The following is an 18472-nucleotide window of genomic DNA, read 5'->3' as shown; positions in this document are numbered from 1 at the left end:
TTACAAAGAACGGATTTGTCCGTATGAACGAAACGAATGAAATCAAGGAAAACAAACTCTGGAACCACTGCACCTTTTGTGAAATTCACTGTTTGAAAGGTACATACATTATTTCAGAATGACATAGGCTATATAGTATGTTACTATATACAAAACTCATCAAAGTTATGACCATCAAGGCGCAGCTGAGGCGGGTCACTAGTTAACAAATAACACTAAACTAATAAAAAACATTTACGTATTAGGAGTCAATGTTCTAAGGACCTTGGAGACGACGTAATGCTATAATAAATGTTGTTTTTAGCAGTGGTTTGCTAATACATAGTTTGATAGTCGCTCACGTCTACAACTATAGTAAAAATAATATTACTCTATACTTACGTATTTAAATTCGATATTAACTTTTTTTTATAATCCAAAGCTTTCGCTATGGCTAGTAGAGAACAGATAGAAATACATTTTTTTATTGTAAAGACATACTTAATTTATATAGAAAATACCCAGATCACTACAAACAGTCATACTTATGACTACAAATGTTTGGAACGTGCGAAGAATCGAACCTGCGATATCGGAAATAAATACCACTGAGGACGTCATTTTCTTTTTATTTGACGTCTTTGCAAAGTTTTTTTTAAGTAACAGGAATAGACAACAAGCTGACTTTACACTTCAAAAAAATTTTACTATCACCTACATATATGTAGGTACACAAACATCACGTTGTCATGACATCTGTGGTACCACTCATACGTTGCCATCTATGCAATCCTAAGGACTAAGGTAACATGCTTCCATACCCTGTGATTTTACTTCCACATCCTCACCCTACAAATCAATAGACCATATTATATACTTCTATAACCTCATAGACCTTTGTAACCTGTACTTCACAAATAAAGAATTCGAACTTAGCCTAACCCAATAGGCAGCATAACTAAGCGAGAAAGAGGTACCCATACTAACCAATTTGTACCTCGGCAATCGTTCTTAAAATAGAAAATTCCCATGAAATTGAACTTTAATTGTAAAATGGTATAACCACCAAGCAAGTGAGATATTTTAATTTAGGTACATCACGTTTAGTTCCGAATCATTGGAACCAGATCACAATATGAACGGGCTCGTTGGCGCGGAAAATTCTACGAAACGGTGCAAATAGAATACGTGATGCTATGGCTTCTTGTTTTATTGGGTCTCATTTGTCTAATAGTGTGCTAACATTTATAGTTGTTAACAGTAACTACAATAATGTTTGTGTTACACAACTGTCTACAATAATAGACCAATACTATTAAGTAAATACAATATATGCATCAGAACTAGCGCCCTCACTGAGCACTGCAAATTAAATATACACATGGCAAAGCTAGGCCTGTTCTTAACAAAGATTTGCAGATTTCGCCAAATAGAAGAGGAAATGCCACTACACATCCAATGTTGTCCACTCGAGCATAAATTAAATATCACTAATAGGCCAAACAAATTTTTTTATTCATGTTTATTTAGACGCATTTGTTCATGTCAAGTCAAGTCACGTTAAATATAAACAAATCCTAATTTTTACAATTACTTCTTAGCTCCATAGAAATAAATAAACTAAGGGAATTAATAGAATAGAAATCCTGGTATATCTATTACAGATTTTGCAATTGTTTTGTATTGATTAAATAGAATACTTATTACAAGTCGTGTCTGGGTAGAGCCGCTACAGGCAACAACAATAGTAAATTCCATATAAATCTGTTCCCTTCATCTAAATAGCAATCGTCAAGGTAAAACCTAACTCCCGGAATTGACCCCCAATACCATCCATCATGCGCCAAACAATGGGTGGAGCGGTTGAAATTTGCAACCGCTCTGATTTATTACTTCTCCTATACTAGATAGCGCCCCCTGTCGATACAAATATTGGATAAAAACTCCTCATACAACAATTAAGTCGTATAGAAAAGCTCTATTGGTGATTTATTTGGCGACACCCGCATTGGTGTAACACGGTGCCCATCGTACAGCTTGCTTGATTGGACAAAATCATAGAATTCTAATAAATGGGAATCGAACTGGTCACCTTACCGTGTCCATGTCCTTTTTTCTTTAATGTAGAAGTAATATAAAATTACTATGTTAGAACACCAGTCTAATCATAATCTGCACATGTATCTTAGCGAAACCCACAAGATCATATTGTATGAATAGACAGATTGAGTTTGAATTCTTAATTAAAACTTTATTACAAAATAAAAAAAAATAAGAACAACTTACTGCCTTTTTTAAAGTTCTATTCATTTTATATAGCAAAAAAATGTTTTTTTTTGTAACATAGGATACATTCCTATATAAACAGGATATTCGACACAAACCTCTACAAAAAGCTTGAAATAAACTATAGATACTGGAATTGTTTTTGCATATCTAAAAAGAAATAAGTAGCGAAGGTTAATAAAACCCTCATAGCAACGAAAAGAGGGTTGTTCAAAATTGGATCAAGTAAATGTTTTAATAAGAGATCGGGAAGAATTGACGACTCACAATCTCGATATGTTATTGACCGAAGTAGATTTTCTAAAAAGTTATTTCCAAAGCTGTTGCCTCATGCTGTTAGCCTCAACTGGCCTTTACAGCTTCACGAAACGATAGAGGGCGAGTGTAGATAGGTTCCAAAGCCGCGGAAGAAATTATGGAGCGGCTGAAAACCAACCCCTGCCAAATAGAAGAACCGTTATGTTATAGTATCCCTGACGACGATTTGTGTTATGGCGACTATATTAAAAATAAAAAAAACATGTATTTTATATTGGTCACGTACACATATTTCATATAACATTATAATGTTTTTTACAAGTCAGGATGACTCAAAAAATTCTTCAAAGTATAATTTATTTATCGCAACGATTAAAGCTCATGCTTATTCTAAAATAAACACATTACCAGATATTAAACATTGCAGGTGGTAACAGCAAACATACCGTTATCAGTAAAGAATTCCATAGTAACGTCCAAATTCATATCAAACCGGCAACGCCACAAATCATTGCAAAAAAAATAAATATTCGATATGAGTATGTACTTACAGAGATAGTATACCTATAGACAGCAGTTTATCGGCTACTGAACTCAGACCTGCAACAAGTAAAATTCTTATTAATTTTTAATCGAAACAATAATAATACATAATTAACAATTCAACATGTATTGAGAGATAACAGTTACTAAGCAAAACATAGGCAGCTTAATTAACAAATTTTATAGTATTAAAAATACTTGTATTATTATTTTTTTAATTCGATCAATAACATCAACATAAACATAACGTTTTTTTTTATAACATTTCTGTCATATCAGTTTGAGATGATGTCGTTGCCAACTTTTTTCTGTAAAGTAAAAAAAAGTTCTAATGTGAACGTCCCACATTCTAAATTTAAATTTTCACGTTCGGTAACCGACCGATAGGTTATCTTACAAAGGTTCACACAGCGCAAGAGTGACGGATGGCTGAAACGTTTCCGTGTAAACACCAATTTAACATGACACTTCGTGCAGTATGTCAATATATGATATAGCAGTTCATTTTAAAATAGTAAATAAGTAATTACAAAATCATAGCTCAAGTGTTACATAAACATACTTATATATATAAGTAGGCTTCAGTAACTCGAGTTTCGCACGATAGCTTCGTAAGTGTGACGAGATTCAAGAAATTAATTAGATAGGTTAATAGACTCACAAGATTCCTTAAAATATAAATAATCGGATTCCACATCGTAGTCTATTGTAGACATAACTTACGAAATATAGGCATAATATTTGTAATTCGTGATTTAAGGAGAGCGATATCGTGATACTGCTCTTTCAATAATAATAATTGAACAAAAAAACGTTTAATACATATACTCTATATTTACAACATGAGTGTATATTTTTTCTACATAAAACTATATAAACGGCATATTTAGGTACTATAATAATATTATTTAAGAGCGCTTATATAATTTAAAAAACCTATGTCAGATTGTTTCCCATTCCGTTTGATTTAACACCAAAAACTAAACCAATTTTGTTGACATTTCTTTGGTACCAACTTGAATGTGTATTCTATCGAATAAAAAGAATTATCCAAATCGGTTTATAAATGACTTAGTTAACAAATAAGAGATACCCAACAAACACGACAAACAAGCGTATTGAGTATTTCCTAATTTGATGTCGGTTAAGAACAACTCGCGGCACAGTGACGGCACAAAAGTAAACCCAAGCATGTAATGAGCAACAAAAACTTATCTAAGATATCAGACATTAGGTGCAACGACCGCCGAATTCGATCGCGCCGTACACACAACAAACAAAACAAAATAATTTGTTAAGGATTTATTTAACGGATGTAACGATAACGGCTTAATAAAACAGATCTCCAGATGATAATGTACTCGGATGTAATTAAGTTCTTACTTAAGTTCGCCAGTTGAACTTGGGAATACACGTAGTCGTATGAGAATGTATGTATTCGCATAGCGGTTTTAAAAATTAAAACAAACACATCTGTGAAGATTTTTAATAACTGATATGTATTCATTCAAAAAAATATCCTTATGATTATAATCCCAGACAGAGTAGTCAAAAGTACTGTTAATTGCGCATGTTGTAAACGCAACACTTAACATATCCACATTTCGTTCATAACATTTAAATTGTAAGTGGCAGAGGTCCAAAGCATAGTATATCCTAAAGAAGCTTAACATCCAAACAAATTATATGAAATCGAACGTGTGTCTGTTTGTTATCTTTTCACTAAACCGCTCAACATATCCTAATTAGATTTGACGTTAAGTTAGACGAGAGACAGACTTAGGCTATCGTTTTTCTCAGCAGTAAAAAATCACACGCAATCGGGGCATAAATTATATTGTCAAATGAATAATGGACTACTGTAACATAAAATATCAACAATTACCGCAACATACTTAAAACGAATAAATTGAAAACAAACATTTCCACTTCAAACTTAAATAAACGGACACGAGTGGGCATCGAACCGCCGAACCCCCGCAGCAAAAAGCATCGCGTTTACAAAGCCCATTCGAACATCACTCGTGATATAATTTCGATAATAACAGGTGGGTGTAATGGTGTTATTATGAGGTACAATTTAATGCAACCCGCAACCCGCAACCCGCAGCCCGTTGCTGCAATGCGGCGTTTGCAGACGCGGCCGGTTGCCAATGCGCCAGGACGCTCCGTGAATGTAATCGACTCTACACTTACCACCACTTCGTGTGTCTTAGAAATTTATTACCCCTTTCAAGTCCACAAATTTGTACGAATGTAACTGAAAATTTACGACTTGCGACAACATTTTGGATATGATAGGAATTTATCGGTGGCTATCACTACGATTCAATCTGTATGTTTGCTTTGATTGAGTAACACACATACAACTAAAAAGATTTTATTTACGTTTAGCATACAAACGAATTATGACCTGAAGTAATAATAGATAGGAAACAATATAACATTACATAAATCTGACATAATATTGTAATTATATATTTTATTAGAATTCTACAAACTAATTTATTATAAATACTCTTCAGAACATTAGTAACACTAAATATATTATTATAACATACTATTTAGATGATTTTTAATGACTTCATTCGCGTAAAGTTATCACAATTATAACTTGCCTCATTACATCTATAAGAAAATTTTCGTGTTATAATAAATATAACCGAAATCCAAGAAAAAACTTAAAAAAATACTGAAAAGATTTTCAGAATTCTTCAAACTAATTTATTATAACTACCCTTCATTTTAAAATTTTGCTACAATAATTGCACTTGTGTGTCGCCATAATATATATAACATGATACGCAATCCCGTGATAGAAACCATAACCTTTGTCCTCTACACTTAATCGTAAAAAAACTAGAGCAATAAAATAATAGCAGGAGTAAATAACAGGCATCAAATATATTCAGTGCGTAGTTGAAAATCTAATTTCTTCGCAGAGGACGATACCAAGGTGAGAGCAGTGAACTTGTATTCTCTGAAAAACTAGACAAAAACAGTTTTGGCAAGCTCGCGTGTCTAGAATTAGCATGAGAAAATACAACTAACAAAGACACTTAAAAAAGGAGTGGTGAAAATTAACCAAATCTAATTTTGGTGTCACGTTTTGTCGGTTCGATGCGTGGCTATTGCAATTATTGTAGATAAGTCGGCGATGTCGTTTTCATAAACCTTATTTTTTAATTACAATCTTCAATGTAACTTGTTTTTTTTTCAACAGGATAATTGGTATAATTATACGAATTCGTATCCTTTTTTCTATTTCTTTGAGTACTTGGTCACCTGAAGTACTATGAAATACAGTAGTGGCGTTTATACCATTATACTTAATTGTATATGCACTAAAGCACAAAATTTATCAATAACTTAATTCATAATAATTCTCGTAGTTTTGGGTCAATATACATTAGTTAATAATGTAATAGACTAGAATAGACGTGTCTTTTTCATTGTGAGCTGGCTTGGTGCTTTCGTAAGAGGGCCAAAAACGTTAAACTGCACTCGGCATCCTGACTACAGAACGACTGCATCTATCAGACTAACGCTATGTCTCCGTAGACAAAAGGAAATATTATGTGCCTTATTTATACCCTTATGTAACACTTCTTATAATTAATCATACAACGATGAAAGTACTAGCGAATTTACTTGCGCAAATATATGCATAAATATGTACAGACAATAGACGAAGTTTGTCCCCGCACGATGAATACGCCCATCTTTCAAAAAAAATTGCAGGAAAAATAAAGCCTAACAAACATATGAGTACTTGGATACTGTTGGCGACACTGTAACAAATTATATACTGTGACGTCTGATTTTAACCAACAGTTACTTTAAATTTGGGGCGAAACCTATTTGGCATTCCAATTTAAGAAAAATAGGTGTTTATGGTTTTCGTCCGATTAAAAAAATAACTTACCAGGATCTTAATAAACTAAATACCCTTATGGTGATAAAATTCAAATTCACTGTCCAGTAAAGACCACACCTTTGAGTTGATATGTAAAAAAAATCATTTGCAACGCCGAAATATTCCAGTGAATGACGCACGGAATACTAAAAGTACGCCGCGAACGGTACAATGCCCAGTTTATGGGTTTGCATCGACGACAGGAACAATATTTTCAAGCGACTGCCAAATGCAGGATCTCAACTCGACGACATTTTTTGTATGTTACGCGATATCTCCGTCAAAACTGGACGAATTTCGATGGTCTTTTCCAACCGATATCATTACAGTAACACAATTCCTTTGAGTTAAGGCGATACCGCCGCCTGTGCAACTTTCAACAGCAGCCACCTAGCTGAGCAACGGGATTGCTGTTTTATTTTTAATAATATTATATATCAAATACATTTGAGAGTTCTTTTTTTTATTAAAACTTGTAATTATATATACCTAAAACTCACATTTTAATATTCAGAATATAGTTTACTTAATAAGTAACTAGAATATATCAATGAAGCAGTAACTTGGTTAAACATTTGAATGCCTACTAATGAATGGAATTAATGGGTATTGCTGTCTGTAATGCAAATAAATGGCTTACTTAGTTTACATATAATATCTGTCGTGCTCAGGATACAGAATTACATATACTGTCATTTTGTTAAAAATACAGTCCACTAGAGAAATCACCCACTAGTTGATAGTAGAAATCGGCCAACCTTTCCTGGAACTACTCTTTAATTTTTCGTCCCATAAACTCCAATATGACGATAAGCCTGTAAAATGGCACGGCAAGAATATATTTTCTACTAATAATATAGGTCCATATTTCATGTCACTCTGATATATGGTCCAGAATCACTCCACAAAGGTCATGGAGAGGCGAGGGCCGCATCGAATAAGCCGATCCTAAGCAAGGAAAAGTCAAGGGTAACCACACACATGATCCTAGGAATAATGAATTTGTAATACACTCTCAGTGTATTGGAACTTTGTTTACGAAAGGGATTGATGGAAACTGAAAAGGATTTATCATTAAACTGAATAATATTTCTTATCAGACCAAAGAAAGCAGAGTAAAGACTTTCAGAAGTCTATATTTTCATATCGTATCGGGTGTCGATAGATTTGTCTAACCTTTGGAATGCTATTTTCAATCAATAATGATTGGTGTAAATTGTTAACTACGGTATACCTATAGACATAAACATAGACATAAGCATCATACACTGCGACGTCATATTGACTAAATTATCACAAAGTTTACATAAATAAAATAGATATTTATATATTCTTTACGCATATATTTTTACAGGCGCAACGTATGCATCGGATAAACAAACTCGCTTTCACATATATAATATTAGTTACACTGAAAAGGTTATTAAAACAGTATTTAGTTGAAATTTAATGACTTAATTCGAGTAAAGTTATCATAATTAGAGCTTGCCTCATTAAATACCATTAGAAAATGTTCCTCCAATAATAAATATAAACCAGAACAAACACAGCGCCATCTAGTTCCAAGTTAATCAGAGATTGTGTTTATAGGTAGTAGACAACTGATATAAACTTAAATACATTTTTTTAATGCACACATAGAAAACACCTATACCAATACAAACAATCGTATTCACGAATATAAATGTTTGTGTCGTGCGAGGAATTGAACTTTGATCTATCTATCGTAGCTCTCCTAATTCGGCCTCTCCTGACTTAGCTCCTCAGCCGCGTCTGAAAATCTTACTCTTCAATATACAGTTACTTTAAAACTAATTTTATGAAGAGATTATGTACAAACCGTGCAGGGGTCAATGATATTCAACAGTCGTCCTGTAATCTCAATATGAATTGTAAACAAGGAAACCGATTTAATAACGCGTCAGTAAACGAGATCAATGTCAAGTTTGCAGCTCGGATTTCTTTTCTTGTTCCAACACAAAGTTATTACTTGTCGTGAAATTTTCTGATTAAAGAGTTTTCTTTTAACTTCAAGAACAAGAAAGTTCTGGATACGAATATATTATTTTCTTACGCATTTATCTTCATCAAATTAACACCGATTTAAAAAAGCTTGATTCGATATCTTAAATAATATATCAAATAACTAAATCAGAAACAATAGGAATAAAAATATGAGAAATCAGTAGCTACGACCACAATAAATTATAATATGATATAATTGTTTTTCTTCCCGCATTTTCGGATTCTGTAACAACGGTGTAATTCACTAAATTAGCTTCAATAAAATAATTTATTACTTTAACACATACCCGTTATAGTCAACGGGTTCAACCTTAGAATTATTGATTCAGTCATAAAAAAATATAACTGTATAGCAAAAATACCTTAGATTAGGTAGTGATAAAAAAAATGCGCAAACAAGCGTTACACCTGGCGCTTTACGTTTAATGTCAATACCAAATACCATGTATGTACAGATAAATTAGATAAAATTTTAAAAAGCACCCTCGCAACTTTGCCATCTTGCGGTATAAACTTGTTGTCGATACTGAAACGTGATGCCTGCATCCAACACTAGTCTACAACAAATAGACGAGACAAAACCAGCAAATTGACTCTGCGGTTTCCTGTAGTTTCTACTGTCTCCCGATGACGCACATTACTTCGTTACGTTTATATTTAACATTGCGGACTGTATTTTTTATTCTTTTTAATAATTACTGTAAATATTACATTTTTAAATCAATTTAAGGATAGTTTCAGTCTGTCATTAAGTAATTATGCCGCTAGCAACTAGCGTCAACTGCGTCCAGGTTAAAAAAACGAGTTTTTTTTTTCGTTATTCTATTATTATTGTGTTATTAGACTACTTTAAAGCTGTTGTCCACAGCTTCACAGGATGTTTGCTTCGGAATCACTTCTATGAATATTATTGTTTTCTTCTTGCTTAGTTAATTCCTTGTGCTCATTATTAGAAAGACTAGCTGCTGTTTCTTAAACTATTTCCTCGACGTCCTTCCGGTATATTTCGAATCCCCGGATTGAAATAAAGGAACGATAAACCGAAACAGCCCTAAACAAAACAGCATTAAGCGGGGTGTTAGTGTGCTCATAATATATCAGTGAAATGACAGGCCAATCCATTGCGGTGTTTATATAGGCAGTACGCTTGATTACTATTTTAATTTAAAATGGTGAAGGACATGGTACGTTTTATTAATTCAACAAACAAAAAAATGAAAGCAATACACTTCATATTTTATTAACCTATAATTATACTTAACAAATACAAAAATTCAATAGAACTAACTAGTGACATTCAGACATATTAATTAACATTTCGCCGGTAAACTAACTGTACGAGTATGTCGTAATCCATTTAGAGTTACTCAGTTATTTAGTTTGTTTACCTTTGTACCCAATGTCGAATAGAAGTGACATTGTCTGGCTTTGGCTCAGCCGGCTAAAACCTGTTTAGCTTAAGATGAGGGGATCCGTAAGCTTATCCTATATATTCAATGTACTGTAGAATAACGTAGATAACACCAAAAGATGCGACCATTTGCAAACCCGCTGGGGAGTAATTTCGCTAACAAGTTCTCTTTTTAAAGTCGGCATTAAACTATTTTCTTTGTGAAAATTGAACTTTACCGCCTAAATATTAGATTTCAATTCTGCTCAAAAAAATATAGATTGAGGTAGGTCCTCAATCAGGCTATATTTTTTTTATTTATAATTTTTTTTGTAGCACATGGGACACTTACGGCTCACTTAATGGTATTTTGTTCATTATTTTTTCAATGTGATGATTTCAGTGGTGTTAGATACTATCTTACCATTCAATGAGCACTGGATAATCCGCAACACACTATAAACTTATTTTATTAGGCTTGGTATTTTCTATGTATTATGGTATACTAGTTGTCCGATCCGGTTTCTCCAATGTGCTCATAACATAACAATTTGGAAAATATCAGAAAACTTACTTAAGTTTTCTGATATTTTCCAAATTGTTATGCAATTTTCGTTAATACCTTCTGCAATGTATAAGAAAACAATAAAAAAATATTTAAACATATCTATAGTTTAGTGCAAGAACTTTTCCAGTAGTATAAGCTCTCATCATATTAAATATTTTTGAACTAGACCGCACTGTGTATTATTAAATTCATGCGTATAATTATTTATTCACTACATCGACATATTATTAAACTTAATAAGTAGGCATTACAAACGGATATAGCCCTATTTTTTTTACCACCCCGCTATCGTTACCTTAGAGCTATCGGTCGTCGCCGCCTCGAAAATTATCGTATCGTACACTGATAACGATGATGGGAGGTCGTGACTCGCGCCTTGTCGGTTACGAAGAAGGAATATTACCGATACGGTTAATTGACTGTGGAAATCAAACCGGTCAAGTGTGAGTCGACCACGTATGATGGGGTTCTGGACTTATTTCGTATATAATAATAATTATGGTCAATCCAACCATCATCATCTAGTCCCAAGCTGAGCAGAGTTTGCTTTATCGGTACTAGACAATTATGATATTGTAGCAATGCAAACAATCATACTCATGAATACAAAAGAGGCGAATATATATATTAATTCTCTATGCCTGCATGAAATCTATTAAAAAATAGTATTTTGTATTATATTTAAATATAATATAAAATAGTATATCCAATATGACTAGTATCCTATGTTCATATGTGTACCAATTTTTTTTCAAATTCGTCTTGACGTTCCACGTTATCGAGTAACAAACTTCCACAAAGGTGAATATACATTATTATATTAGCATGATTATACAGAGTATTTAATACATTTGTGTGTATGTGGCTGGCTGTCTCAAGAACCTATTTTTTTTTTTACTATTAAAAAGATACATTTTTCGAGATGGACATAGACTACATATTATTTAACTGTTCAACTCGAGCGAAATTGGGATGAAATGCTACTTCAAAATAATCAGTAAACAAAATTTTAGTTACCTTTTTAAATTCGGGACATTGGGTTGAACATCACAGTGGTGTCAGTTTATGCGTAACGGATTTTTCTTTAAAAAAACATCTATTCATATAGTTGTGCCAGTTTTTTATATTGCCCTACTAATTGTCATTTCGCAGAAGGTCTTTGTTGACACTTGTTGGCATTATTCGTTTCCGCTACATTTTTTAATATTTGCTAAGTGTAAAAAACAGTTAGTGTACTTAAAAAAATCCCTTTTATCTATTACATAAGGGATTTTTTTATTCACTGGAATGACAAACAAACTAACGGTCAATAGTGGCAACTGTGGCTTATATACTTGAACAGTACCATGTCAATCACATCGTCATCGCAAGTATCATAATATGACTACCAAATCTCACCCGAAAAACTAGCTTGACGGCTGAATTTGGTGAGACAGGGGTACCTACGAGAACATCTTTGCTTAAAGGCTACTGCGTTAAAAGGGACATTCGGAGTTCGCGAATTGTTTTCATTGAATACTAAATACCTGTGTATATCAAATGAATTATGAAATAGATATTACTAACGATAATTGCAATCACACTGTACAAACCAAAGATCAACCGTAACTAATAGAAAAAAAATATTAATATTGATAAAAATGGTTCAATGTACCTTAATAAGATAAGGGCACTTAGTAACATTAGTTAATTCAGTACTTATTATGTAATCGCCTATCCCCCCCCCACCTCGCTCCGATCCACCTCATTTATTTATTTTTACACGATTATCAAGTAAATAATAAACGGTTAACGATAAATTGAAGTTTTATAAATATTTATTTTGGTAAAATAAACATATACCTAAATAAAGTATGTGTTCTTTAAGTGAAAAATGTAATCGAGCTTACATCTATTTGTTGAGTGTGGAGGTACTAAGAATAATTTATTTTCTCTGTAATCTTTAAAACAAATAACAAATACATGCCCTGTTATGCGTGACTGAGAATGAATATTCTAGTTATTTAGGAGTAACAAAGTTGACATAATCCCACAGTTAGCATACAGGATGCATAACGTACAAAACGTGCATTTTGTTTACCAGTACAGCTTATGTCGTAATTATTTAAAAAAAAAAACTGAAACAAAAAAGCAGAAGAGTCGCGTAGGCGTGGTAGGTTCTTTTCCTATGATAAATCATAGAACATCACATTAGAGATAATATTTTTTCTACGATGGTGGCAAACTAGAATACGGCCTACCTATGGGTAAACGGTCACAATAGTCTATGGACCTACTTTTGAATGTTATTCGCAGAAAACAGGTATTGCAAACGCATAATATTTTACAAAAAGTAAAATGCATTCATAATCCATAGCCATTAACGCAGTTGGACTCAAAGCGCCACTTTATAAATGGTTTGCATTTATTAAGTATATATAGACTTCTTTTAATTTTATACCACAATCACTCGAAAGTCTGTGATACCTATCACACGATGTCATTCCGGAAGACTATGATATTATATTTGTAATTTAGACCCTATAATTTCACTGCCATATATTACCCATCAACCAAAACAAAGATTACAAAGCAATTTCATTATTGTCGAACCATAAACAAAAAAATTGCTAATTACTACCCATTTGACTATTCAATCATTTTATTTCCATGGTGCAAAGCGTGCCCACACTCAAACTGTGGGGTGAAAAAACACTCTGGGGTCCGATTTCCAGCTTCGTTAGAGGCGCGTGCGCATCATGCGGGTTGAATTTACTAACGTTTATTATTGTGCACTTTAATGACTTAATAACAATTGTCCAGCCCATCCCGGATTGGTTCCGTATTCACACGGAGCGTGTTGCGTTTTAAAGTAGGGGTGAGTAAATTCCATTTAGATTTTATATTTAATGAGTGACATTGGGCAATCTTACAACATAAAAGCGATTATGTTTTTCATAAAGTTTTATAAAATGGTAATACGTAGAATGAAGAACCCGTATGAATTAAGTATGATTTATATATATTAATTAGACGATATATTAGAAAATTAATTTATACTAAATCTAAATACTGTAAAATTGGAGTTCATTTTACATTATAGGTTCAAAAATAATAATACTTTTTGATAAAAATAATTCAATTCATTCAATACTATTGTCCCCATAAGCAACCTGTAAATGGTATATAATTTCTTGTATCTACTCATATGTACATTAGTTTAGCTAAGAGCATTAGTAATATGAACAGTACAAACATATATAAACATACCCTTGTAAGTGCATATGTATAGTGTCCTGTCGTGTTTTGGGCTTATGCAGCTGCCCTTCTGGGCTATCCTGACAAGACTGTCGAAAAAGATATGTTGAAGACCCCCACAGAAACAGTGTGGTTAATGACCCAGCGTAATAACGCCGATCTGATAACATCTTTATTGCATTGTGATGTTGTTTAAAGTCGAAACCACTAATTGGGAATGAGTCATGTCCCCTATAACAAAAATTGCAACAATTATGTGGGCATTTTAAATTTCGCCGGCTTATAAATGGAGGGTTGGTGCGATTTTCAGTCTGATACTGTTGTTGAGGGGTTGCACATTATGAATATATTTTTGTATTTACAATTTTGTTGCCATGCCGTCTACGGTCGACGTATTTTGGCGTCCAAGCGGTTGTGCCTATTTGTCCGATATTGACGAATACAAGCAAATCCCCCATGCTCACGCCGATATGTGTATGTTGAGAAAACCCGACTCAAATCTTGGGATCTACTCAAATAATTTGATCCTAAAATTCTTGGTTTGTAATAAAGTTGATACTGGTATGTGTGACGAAGAAGACACCCGATCTTATGCGGTCAGATCAGCACATTTTCGTAAACAATCTATATCAGACTATTCTGAAACTTTGTAAGTCTTACCTATGTCTGCCCTAGTAATTCTGCTAAGCTTAATATTAAGCTGGTTTAACTGCGCATTATTATTAGATTTGGCAGTAAAATAATAAGAACTGTAACTGAATATCTTCATATAACAAAAATCGGGTAATGTTCAAATGATGCGTCGACTGTAGCACAAACAAAGAAACAGACTTACCTTAATTTGCATTAACAATAATAATAATAGTGTCACTAATAAAATATTTGCCTTGATGTTACAAAAGCTTATTATCAATAGCAAATTGTTATCTGCACTAAAATACTATCCGCAGTGCACTTTTTATCAACCCTCCATACTTTTTTCAACATACATTTTATCAAGGATCTCCGAACCGACATTTAATTACACACAGTACCTAATATAAGCCCAACAATTGACAGGTAAAATACAACGTAACTAACATCTGTTTATATTAATTTCTGTGGAGGTAAGGCTCCACGGTTACCCCACTTGTCATAAGGCAAACCGTATACTTGATTGTACACATAATATAATTAAATAATATATAGGCAATCAAACCTACACTACACCAGGTGTCTGAGGGCAACCGATGGCGACAGCTGGTCGACAAGATCATGTAGAGTCGCGATCCTCAGCAGTGAGAGAACGATCCAGAAGAATCGCTAAGGATTTACTCATTGCCATCTCGCCTACCTCTAATTGATTCAGTACAGATAAATAGAAAATTATTAACAGACTCCTTTCCCCATTTGTCGACAAAGACGCCACGTCAACGTTAAAAGCAGACGCCACTCTGGTAGTAATTTCACGGCGAGATAATATGGAAATTATAGTGGTAGGTTCTTAACGGAACAACTAGAAATATAATAGGTAATTAATCACTTTCATACCTGACAATGGATATGGTAATGCCGGACCGTATATAATGCATACTCATTGCTGTACAAAAGATGTTTCTTATAATTTATTTCGGACTCCTTCAGAAATGACGAAAGAGTTTTTAACGTGATGCACTCGGGGTCGAGCGTTGTCCTCGTATAATAATAAAGGTGGTTAGATGTTCGATTATCTAAGTTACCTCTAATATCTCATACTATCTAGAAAGTTCTTAATTTTAATTGTAAACTCCACTATTTCTAAGAAAAATGGGCATGTATAGATCTAAAAAGATTTTTAGACTATTGGTACATGCAATCGATTTATTGACCAAATGAATTTTCTAATAAAATAAATAATTATGTATCATTAAGACATAGTTATTAGTTGTACTTTATGTCTACGAATTTACATTTCCCACCCTGTATACTACATCTCCACAGGGACGTGTAGAATATAAAAAAAACTGTTAAATATTTAAATCTGCAGCACGGCGCTACATCTCGATTCAAAAGCTTCACAAAATGCCGTTAAACTTTTAAAGAACAAACGGCGATTTTCGGTTATGGCTTGGTGACAATAGCTGGGTGTTTTTACCAATATTGTACATCATTTATCACGGATCCTTCTTTGGAGGGGCACAACAGGGATTGGAAGTAACGCTGTGTGGTTTATTGAATAGACTGAAGCGATTTTCGAAAATCATGACCTGCATCATATCCTATTTACAAATATACATACTTTTATGAAAAGGTAATATTTTGTGTTACATTTTTCTGTGAAGATTAAATTTAACATCATATGAATTTTTTCTTTATAATATGTTAAATTTGTACAGATCCAAAGAGAGATTTCTTCATTAGAGCTAGAAACAACTACATACAATTACTTTTTGTAATAATAATTTTTGGAATAATATAATTTGTTTGAGTCTAAAATTTGACTACGCTACATATTTATTATATTTATTTATCTTAGTTCTGCTAAAATAAATATACACAAGTACCAAATAAAAAACCAATGTTACACCACTCAATTTATCTGACATAATCGCGTTACAATCAAAATCACACCTCTTTTATCTTAATCCACACGCAATAACCAAAGCACATCCAACGAACCGCCGATAAGTAGTGGATTTAGCAACCATTATGCTATTTCCCCGGCGTTTACAATGATTAATGTCGGTCACAGTGCGACAATCCGGAGCAATTTGTGTGTGTTCGCCACGCGTGATAACCAAACAAACCGCCACTGCGACCCGCCGACACCGCCATTGTTATTCTTCGTTACAGTTACACACTTTTTAATGTCACATATGACTAATAGTTACACTTTTTAATAATAATAACTGTCTTTTGGCGGGAAGCTAAGATTTCAAAGGAAGTGTCGTCTATGACTTGCACAGAGCAATGACGTCGATTTTAATATTACACAAAAAAAAATAACATAGACGCTACTCCCCATAGGGAGGGATTTTTAATAATGAGGTATATTGCCCTAAAGCATACAAATGTCTGATACCACCTTCTACAAGGTCCATGGAAACCCATGACAACTTTTTAAATTACATTTTCATTAGAATAATTTTAATTTTAGAAAATCCCCTCCCTGCTTCTCGTTAGTGGACAACAAATATTAAAATGTATTTGAGTTATAAAATTTCCATAATAGTATATCTATCTCTAACACATTGTAGCTTCTAACTGTATAATGTTCCCAGTAATATAAACTATAAATACATACAAACATTAAATATAAATATATTTAATTTTACACATCATTACACATTGTACTAACACACATTAATTATAACATAAATATACGGTATAAGGTAAATATATTAAAAACCCGATACCGCATGACATTATTAACATACACCGCAGTAACCGCAAACATGAATCACAACTCGAATTCAGCAGAAACGAAGTCCGAGGTATTTTGCATTCCTCACATGCACACAACACAACCACTCGTGCCAAAAACATATATACTGAAAATGTACTGAAAAGTACGAAATAATGCCTCCCCAGTGTCATTACTGCAAAATACTTGAATCAAAGAAATGTTCAGTACAACATACAGAAAGTACGTGTTGCCAAAAAATGGTAACACTGTATTCAGACGGAGTGCAGTGGTGGAATTAAATTTATTTCGCAGCTATCCCAATAGAGCTGTAGCATCTGCAGAAGTGAAAAAGTATATATATACATTTTTCTTGTTGAATTTTTTTTTACTTAAAAACTATACACAAGATAAAGACAAACTTAGCGTAGTAATCTTTTATATGTTAGATCGTTATTATTATATATTGTGTCATATATACAAGAATCACTTCTTCAAAGTAATGGGTCTATTAAAACAATTTTAGGTAGTCAACTGCCTAATTTTGTCCCTTTCTTGCTACTTTCTTGACATGAAACAAAGATACAAAATACTATATTTGTTAAATGAATTTGTAGGAGCATTTAATTCAATTAGTACTTGAGCTAGACCATAGCTACTCTCAGCTTCTTAATATAAAACAATCTAAATAAAGTCTTAACAGATATTAAACCACCATCAAATTGATGAATATAATGACTGCAAAATGGAGGAAATGTTTCCGAACAGTGTTTCGGGGTAGATACAGATATATCACAACTGTCATCATTAAATATATAGTTGAACACACAAACATTTCCCATAAACGTACACCTTGAAAAGCGGTAGTTACGCGTGAACGGAATTTCAACACAACCCCTGAACCTTATC

At 33.1% G+C, this 18472-nt stretch overlaps 1 protein-coding gene across 3 annotated transcripts in view; it reads right to left on the bottom strand.

The window, feature by feature from the left end:
* Positions 1-18472, bottom strand: part of LOC131845673 (mitochondrial cardiolipin hydrolase-like) — a 130285-nt gene that overhangs the window by 66221 nt on the left and 45592 nt on the right. For all 3 annotated transcript variants that reach the window (XR_009357644.1, XM_059194762.1, XM_059194761.1), the window contains one exon: positions 3075-3123. The gene's annotated coding sequence lies outside the window, so the exon portion shown is untranslated. The remainder of the gene's footprint in view (positions 1-3074; positions 3124-18472) is intronic.

This window comes from Achroia grisella, unplaced genomic scaffold, assembly GCF_030625045.1.
Source record: "Achroia grisella isolate CSIRO2021 unplaced genomic scaffold, CSIRO_AGI_Agris_v1 utg478, whole genome shotgun sequence".
Taxonomy (NCBI): Eukaryota; Metazoa; Arthropoda; class Insecta; order Lepidoptera; family Pyralidae; genus Achroia; species Achroia grisella.
The sequence above is the reverse complement of the archived record's forward strand: the minus strand, read 5'-3'. Positions and strand labels throughout refer to the sequence as shown.